Genomic DNA, 8,324 nt, shown 5'->3' with positions numbered 1-8,324 from the left:
AACGTCTTTTAACTACATCATTAACACTGACCTCCAAGTCATTATTGTCAATAATCAGAAGAGAAAAAACATAGCAGCTCCACAAGCTTGTATAGCATGTAAATAACTTGTAGATCAGCTATTTCGGCTGTTTGTCCTATAGTAGGAAGTTATATAGGTAGGGCTTGATGCAGTGTTGTTTTTAGCAGCACATTTCTATTTTAGTTTAGTCATATAGTCTTTGTAATAAAACTTAACATTTCATTTTAGTCACCTGGAGTGTTTTAGTGTTGGTCTAGTTTTAGTCGACTAAATATCATAAGATTTTAGTCGTCTATTGTTGATTTAATCGACTAAAATGTATTTTGGCTTGATGGCGTCGTAATGGATTTTACACTTGTCAAATGGCATGTCAAACTGGGGGTCCTTGAAATTGAATCACTGCTAGAGCCGTAAAAATCTTCTCTCGTGGGGGTCCCTGGTATATCTTTTCAAATGGGGGTCCGCGGGCTAATTAGTGTCAATTTGGGGTTCCTTGACATGGAGAAGTTTGGGAAGCAGTGCATCAGCTGATTCCCTGTTCCCTCTTCGGACCACACACACGTTCTGAGGATGAGAAAAGCTCTCACGCTGCATCTGTGCCGAGGTCTCTGAGATCAGCAGAAAGAAAGAATGGCTCCCCAGATATCTGCAACCCCACGAAGAGGAAGTTTACACACACACACACACACACACGCACGCACCCACACGCACGCGAGCACGCGCACGCCACTGGCTGTAGTGTATAGTAGGTCCACAAACACATGTTCCCTGCGATGGATTATACAACAAGTTAAAGAGATTGAATCTTTGCATTTGGAAAGGGATCTGATCAAGGGAAGGACCTAGTAAACAAACCCCTCGTCTTCACGCACACACACGCACACGCGCACACACACACACACACACACACACACACAAGGCCCCTGGGGCCAGATATCACAGCCTCAGCGACTGGAACTAATAGAGTGCTTCCTGCACCCCAACGCTTGAAGCAGCTGCTCTGCATGCTTCTATGCGTGTCTGTGCATGTGCGCGCGTGCGTGTGCATGCGTGTGTGGGTGGAGATAACGGGGTATAATGTGGGCAGATTGTTCAGATAGCCATGTAAGGGTCAAGGGTTGTCTGCTGCCATATCCATTCCCGTGTGTTCGTTCGTAGTGTTATAACACACGGCGCTGGGAGCGAGGCACAGTGACGTGACAACCGCTTCCAGAAAGCTGCTATAACATACAAACAAGTGCGTACTCGAGCAGACATGATGTCTGTCAGAGGAACTAAATGTCTAAAACATGCACACGGATGCACGTACATAAACACACACGCACGCACACACACACACACACACACACACACACACACACACACACACACACACGTGCGCAGTCACTGAAATGTTTGCTCCAAAATGTGGTCAACAATTGCATGAATCTCTCCTTTAAGATGAACAGAGGATTGTCCGTCAATTTAAAAAAAAAAAGAAAGAAAAAGAAAACTTGGAGAAGAAATTGAATAATGACATCCCCATGACTCCATGCTCTCTCACACACACACACACACACACACACACACACACACACACACACACACACACACACACACACACACACACAGAGGACTGCTCCTACTGTCAGGCGTGTGACAGTGTCCAGTGGAGCAGGCTAGGGGTCTCTGGTTTGAGGCTCTGCAGTTGACAGCCTGTCACTCCTATCTCGCAGATGGAGAGGCCTGGCTCGCCCTGACACTATCCAGGTCTCTCTCTCTTTCTGTCTCTCTCTGTTTTTTCCTAACCATTCTACTTCTCCTTCTCTTCTGGGTCTCTCTCTCTCTCTCTCTCTCTCTCTCGTAAGTATTTCTATACTATAACGTATCAATACTGTTGTATTGATATGTTATAGTATAGAAAAAACATTTGAGTACCAATGCACTCCTTCAATGTTGGCGTTTTATCTTAGACCTTGTTTCTCTCACACAAATGAGGGAATACCACTAATTTTCAACATTTTACTATGTCATTAATTTACCTTATAGAGTTGTGTGGAAATAATAAAAAAGTCCCCCCATTCTGTTTCCTAGAACTGGAGGTCTGAAAAAAGTCATTAACATGGTGAAGTACATCTTCATGACATCATCAAGATGTACTTCACAATGTTAATGATTTTGTTTCTTCAGGAGTTGATCAAAGTACAACACCTTGATCCGAGAGGTTCGTTTGAGTAGACGTAAAAGTATTGTGAAACTGGGGAAATACTCAAGTAACGTACAAATAAATACATCAATGTAGTGAGTTACTGTCCACCACTGCCCCTCTCCCTCTCTCCCTCTCCCACTGCCCCTCTCCCTCTCTCTCTCTCTCTCTCTGCGTGCTTTGCAGTACGTGGGTAGACACGTCACTGAAATACACACAGACAGACACAGCGGTTATGGCTTCCCCCTTCCGCTCCGCTGCCCATATGTCGACGACGTTATACTGTATACGACAGATGCTTGCATGTGTCTGCCTCGCTTCACCTAGCCGCTTCTGCTCTGCTCTGCCACGTGGAACAGAACCCACTCCCCGTCCAACAAAGTGACAGCTGAAGGAAAAGAAGAAGAAGAATACTGGCAAGAAAATCAGCCTTCCCGATACAGAAACGAATTAAACGACGTTTCGGGATGCAGGGGGAAACATCCCGAGGGGAATTGTTTGCGGCACACTTCTGAACACGGCAACTTATTATTAGACAACAAGGCGGCGCTCTCTCTCACACCAGAGGGGTCTCGGTCTCCCTCTCTCTCTCTCTCTCTCTCTCTCAGATCTACAAGCAGTAAGCACACAACGCATCGCTTACGTGCCACGTTGTGAGCTTGTAGATCTGCTATTTTCACTACATTCGCTTCATTTCTTCATGATGAAATGACTTGAGAAAGAAAATCCAATGCATTTGTTTTGAATTCATGAAACGCTTAGCTTTTCTTATTTTTGTTCTTTGAATCAAAATAATAATAAAAGGGACCCGTGAAACGTTGGTTTGGGGGAAACACAACGGTGGTCTAAAGGAATCAGAACTGCATGGAGTGGACATATGGCCGTGACAGACGCTGTGGCCGTGCGAGCTTTAGACGAGTGCATCATCATCCCTCGTTCCATCTCTCTGCCTCCGCAGGAAAGGATGGATGGAGGGATGGAGGGATGGAGAGATGGAGGGATGGAGGAGGAGATAAAGAGGAAAGCATGAGGCAGAGCCATCTGTACAGTATGGAGAGGGAATTAAGAAGAAGGGGGAGTGGGAGGGGGAGCAAAGCAAACACACTCTCTAGCTTTACTCATAGGATAATATGTGCACAACAAGCATAATAGACCAGTCACAGACTCTGTTGATCCATAATATTACACACACACACACACACACACACACACACACACACACACAAACACACACACACTTTCCCGTCCTACCTCCACTCTAGTAGAGTCCAGAGTTGTTGTTTATCCAATGATGAAGTCAGCTGTGGTGATGGTGGTGGTGGTGGGGAAGATGTGCTTTCTTATTCTCTCTCTCTCTCTCTGTGAGTCCACACCTTCACATGTCAGCCATGTGTTTGCGTTCCCACATATGTGATCTCTCCAGTGTGGTGGAGGGAGGGAGGGAGGGAGGCCGGAGCCAGGCAGCCAGAGACACAGATGGCTCCCAGATGGGAGACTGATATCCAAGAAGAGAAGCCCAGCGCAACGCTTGCAGCGCACAACACACACACACACACACACACACACACACACACACACACACACACACGCAGTCTCTTTCTCTCCTCGCCTGTCCTTAATAGATCTTGTGCGCTCTCTCTCTCTCTGTCAGTCCCGGTGAAGATACATACACTTTCCCTTCAACGATGCGCTTCCCCCGTCTCTCTCTCTCACACACAAAATCGATGTCCTCTGTCTCCTTCACGCAGTCTCTCTCTCTCTCTCTCTCTTTCTCTCTCTGTCACCCAAAAACACCGTGTCCTCTCTCTGGCTTGCTCTCCCGAGCTATGATGAGAGAGTATGTTTCTCTCTCTCCCTCCCTCCCTGACTGTGCTGTTGACTCCTCCCCTATTTTCCCACACACCCGGGCTCTGTCTGTATCCAGCTGCCAGCTGCTCTCCGGGTGATGATGTCACAACCCTAAGCCACGCCTCCCGGCCCGCCTCCCTCCCACGGTGGTGGGACCCCGGCCAATCAGCACCACCGGCTGCTGCTGACCGACCTGCGGACCGTCCGCCTCTAACTCACTGCATTCAACCACTGAGGCAATGGACCCTGCAATTAACATAACTAATTGCTTTGGCACCTAAAGGCTAAACAAGAGGCCGTGCCAAGAGAGAGAGAGGGGGGGGGGGGGGGGGGGGGGCTGGATGTTTGTGTGTGTGTGGGGGAGGGGGTTGCTTCTCCTCCCCCTCCCCCACCCTCCCTCAAGTGGAGATTGGCAGAATACTGGAGAACTCGGGTCGCCGACTCTTCTTCATCTTTGCCGAGATTTCTTCCCGTTTCGGCGACTCTTCGTCACTTTCCGGTCCGAGTTCTGTCTGAGAACTCGGACGGAAAGTGACGAAGAGTCGCCGAAACGGGAAGAAATCTCGGCACTGGAGCGCGCATCTAGCTACTGACTAATGATCATGCACGCTGATCAGACAGCAGATCAATAATAGCATGCAAAAGCATTCAGCTTTCACAAGTGTGCCCATATAGAGAAGGAAAATAAGTAAGAATTCGGTGGCATTTCTTTCACATTGCAAAAGAGCAATTTTTGCTCTTTGTCCTAGATAGAAATGTGATGATTTTTGTATAGTTGTGGATTAACAAATTATAAAGCACAGGGCCTCGCATTTTTCAATGAATAGCTAGCCCAGTGTTTTGATATGTCCAGGTGTGCCGCCTGATTTGTCAGAAAGTAGCCTAACACTAAGTTAGTGTTACTTTCTGTCAAAATCCTACTGGGCTGCAGGCTTCCTATTGTTGCGTTGTCACATGTCTAACCGTCTAACCATTAGACGTGCGATAACAACAACACGGAACAATAGACTCTAACGACCCTCGGCCATTGAAATGTTAATGCTTAGACGCTAACACTGAGGAGCTAAAGTAAACGTGACGAATGTCACGTTGTTGTGATGAAACATAATGTGCCACGAAAAATAGCTGTCCAAAATAGCTGTCCATAGATGTCCAAACATGATCGCCTCGTTCGGCCAGAAAAGGAAAGCATAAATCACAAGCAATGATCCTGTGGTGATCACAAGGATCGAAACGTCTGCTCTCTGCATTGACAACTTGTAAACTGACAGCGGAGCATATTGGTCCCAACTTTTGACCCAATACACCATCTAGTGGCTGAACGACGGAAGACATAAAGGCATCATCATTGTTAGCGTTGCTTAGCATACCAAGTGATGATCAATTGCATTCGAGGCTGCGGGCTATATAATTTTGCATATTTGCATCTCGTTAGTTAGCCTATTCTGTACTGTTGTAGTAGGCTAGACATTTACATAGGCCTAATTTATCTGCCACTGCACTGTTTTATACAGTATCACAACAACGTCACGTTTACTTTAGCTCCTCAGCAGTGTTAGCGTCTGTTTGTTTACTTTAGCTCCTCGGTGTTAGCGTCTGTTTTGGTTGTGTTGCTTTGTGCTGCTGAAAACCCCGAATATTCTCCCCGAAACGTGGAGAATATTCGGCAGAATGTGGAGAAGATTCGCCGCGCGACGACTCTTCTTCAGATTCTGCCGAATATTCTCCACGGTTTGCCGACTTGTCTTGAGAAGTCGGCAAAAAGGGTAAATCCGCCGAGTATTCTTGTTACCGATTGGCATCATTCTTTAGAGTGTTTTTATACACCCCCCCCCCCCCCCTCCCCTCTCTCTCCTTTCGGGTCTTTTCATTAAAAGGCTCTCCCTCCCCCCTTTGTCTCCTCTCCTTAATGCAGTCGTCTCCAGCCAGCCACAGCCAGCCAGCCAAGGGGAAGGAAAGGAATCCATCGGGGGACACTTGAACAGCAAAGCTTTGGTGAATGAGTCGCTCTCCTCTAACTGCCCTCCCAGTCCTCACTGAGTTAAACTTAAATCACGGGCTGATTTATGCCTCGATACGCGTGTGCACACACACACACACACACACACACACACACACACACACACACACACACACAGTGGTACTGCACAGGAAATGAAGGTAACGATGGTATACATGACGACTGACTCTATCATCTATCACAAGAATGCTACGAATGGCACTACAGGGGCTCCATCTTGCGCCACCCTTATCCCTAAACTTATTTGCCTTTTTCTTTTACTATTTTGAAAATCATATTAAAATAGTTCAACTAGCCGATCTACATCTACACGTTGTGAGCTTGTAGCTTGTTTTTTAAAGAAAAAAATGTAAATAGTAAAAAAAAAAGGCAAATAAGTTTAGGGTTAAGGGGTGGCACAAGATATAGCCCTATAGGTGTCACATGGACGGACCAGCAGCAGAAATGTGGACCTCTATGGGGACCTACCACGGGTCACAGACCTCTATGGGGACCTACCACGGGTCACAGACCTCTATGGGGACCTACCACGGGTCACAGACCTCTATAGGGACCTACCACGTGTCACGGACCTCTATGGGGACCTACCACGGGCCACGGACAAAGTCAGAGAGAGAAGGATGAGGCTGGCAGGGCACTGCTTCAGGCACCCAGAACTTGAGGAAAGTAAATTGAACCCTATGGGAGCCAACCCGGGGCAAAGCCAGGAGGGTAAAGAAGCGTACCAGCTATGACTGACGATCCAGTGAATCCACTGATGCTCTCAATGTGCTCACAGCCTCACACACGATTGCATAGAGACGAAGAGACACATTCTGGAGTTTTACAGAGTAAAAGCGGCCACATCTTCCCGGCACCCAGAGCTTCTACTTTGAAAGTAACCTTTAGCTGTTGAAACAGATCTAAAAGCTTGTTGTGCGGCACCTAGATCTGCTAAAATGTTTTGTAGAATCATCCGGTCTCAGGTCTTGAATATTTCCCCCGGTTATAATCACAACCAAACGAGTATAATCACCCCTGACAACCTCCCACCATCTCCCTCCCCTCCCCTCCCTCTCCTTCTTTTGGCCCTGGCTCTATTCAGGGTGCATCTGGTCAGCCAGCAGGCACCGAGGCAGAGGCCAGGTGGCTGTGGCAGAGAGACAGAGAAAGAGAGAGAGAGAGAGAGACAGAGAAACAGGAGGCTCAGTTGGAGCCACTGTATAGCTATATGAGCCACAGATGCTATGGTAGCCTGCAAAACAGGATGTCGCAGGCTTAGAGCTCACACTACTGCTGGTCAAGTGGCTTAGCACAGACAGCAGCTAGCCAACGTTGGGGGGGGAACAACAAACCCAGGTTGGAATGATGAAGAAGGAGCATCATAGCAAGGAGTTGTAGACTTTGTGTGACCATTGCCCATTCCATAAATGAACAATGACAGCGGACAGTTGGTCGGGAGAGAAATATAGCCAATGAGGGTCTATGAAAACGAGTCCGGTCGGTCAAACGTTATTGTCTAATAAATGTTGTTTTTAGAGCAGTGGTACTCATAAAGGATGTTTTCATAAAGGACTCCCAAATACGGACCCTCCCCCCCCATCTGACTGAAATATTTTATGCCAGTGACTGTCTCCTACACAAGATTATTGTTGTAAAATGTTTCAAAAACATTCCAGATTTGTAACATTTATTTCAAGATGTTTTTTTAAACTTCAACGTGTCACATTGCACGGCAACGCGCTGTACCCAATACGTATATTAGGTTTAAAATGGTTACGCTCGTTCGTAGGGCGGCTGTGGCTCAGGAGGTACAGCAGGTCGTCCAATGAACCCTGGGTCGGCGGTTCAAATCCCGGCTCCTCCTGTCCACATGTGGAAGTGTCCTTGGGCAAGACACTGAACCTTACATTGCCTCCAATGAATCGGTCGGTGTGAGCTCGCAAACGTCGGTGTGTGAACGTGGGAACTGTTCGCCGCTTTACCTCCCAATGTATGAATGAATGAACCGTTGTATAAGCGCTTTGAGCACTTGGAAAAGCGCTATGAAAATGCAATTCATTATAAGCTGATGCAAGCCCAAATAAGCAAAGAAATAAGCCCAACACACGCAACCTGCAACGACCTGTAGTATATAGCAGCGGCCTTCAGTCTCGAGAGACCATGGCACAAGCGCACTTGGATTTGATCAGGTGGTTCTGAGGGAACAGTGCTTTGTGTGTCTGAGCACGTCTCTTTGGCAGTGATTTGTTGACGAAATTTTCAATATAT

The 8,324-nt window shown here is 47.2% G+C and overlaps 1 protein-coding gene across 1 annotated transcript in view; it reads right to left on the bottom strand.

Moving 5' to 3' along the window:
* The window catches only part of cbfa2t2 (CBFA2/RUNX1 partner transcriptional co-repressor 2), a 40,937-nt gene extending 36,912 nt beyond the window's left edge, over positions 1–4,025 (bottom strand). The window contains exon 1 of the mRNA XM_080784436.1: positions 3,458–4,025. The gene's annotated coding sequence lies outside the window, so the exon portion shown is untranslated. The remainder of the gene's footprint in view (positions 1–3,457) is intronic.
* Positions 4,026–8,324: the final 4,299 nt, after the last annotated feature.

This window comes from Protomyctophum bolini, assembly GCF_963924005.1.
Source record: "Protomyctophum bolini genome assembly, chromosome: 2".
In the NCBI taxonomy this organism is placed as follows: domain Eukaryota; kingdom Metazoa; phylum Chordata; class Actinopteri; order Myctophiformes; family Myctophidae; genus Protomyctophum; species Protomyctophum bolini.
This window is presented reverse-complemented; position numbering and strand designations above follow the sequence as displayed.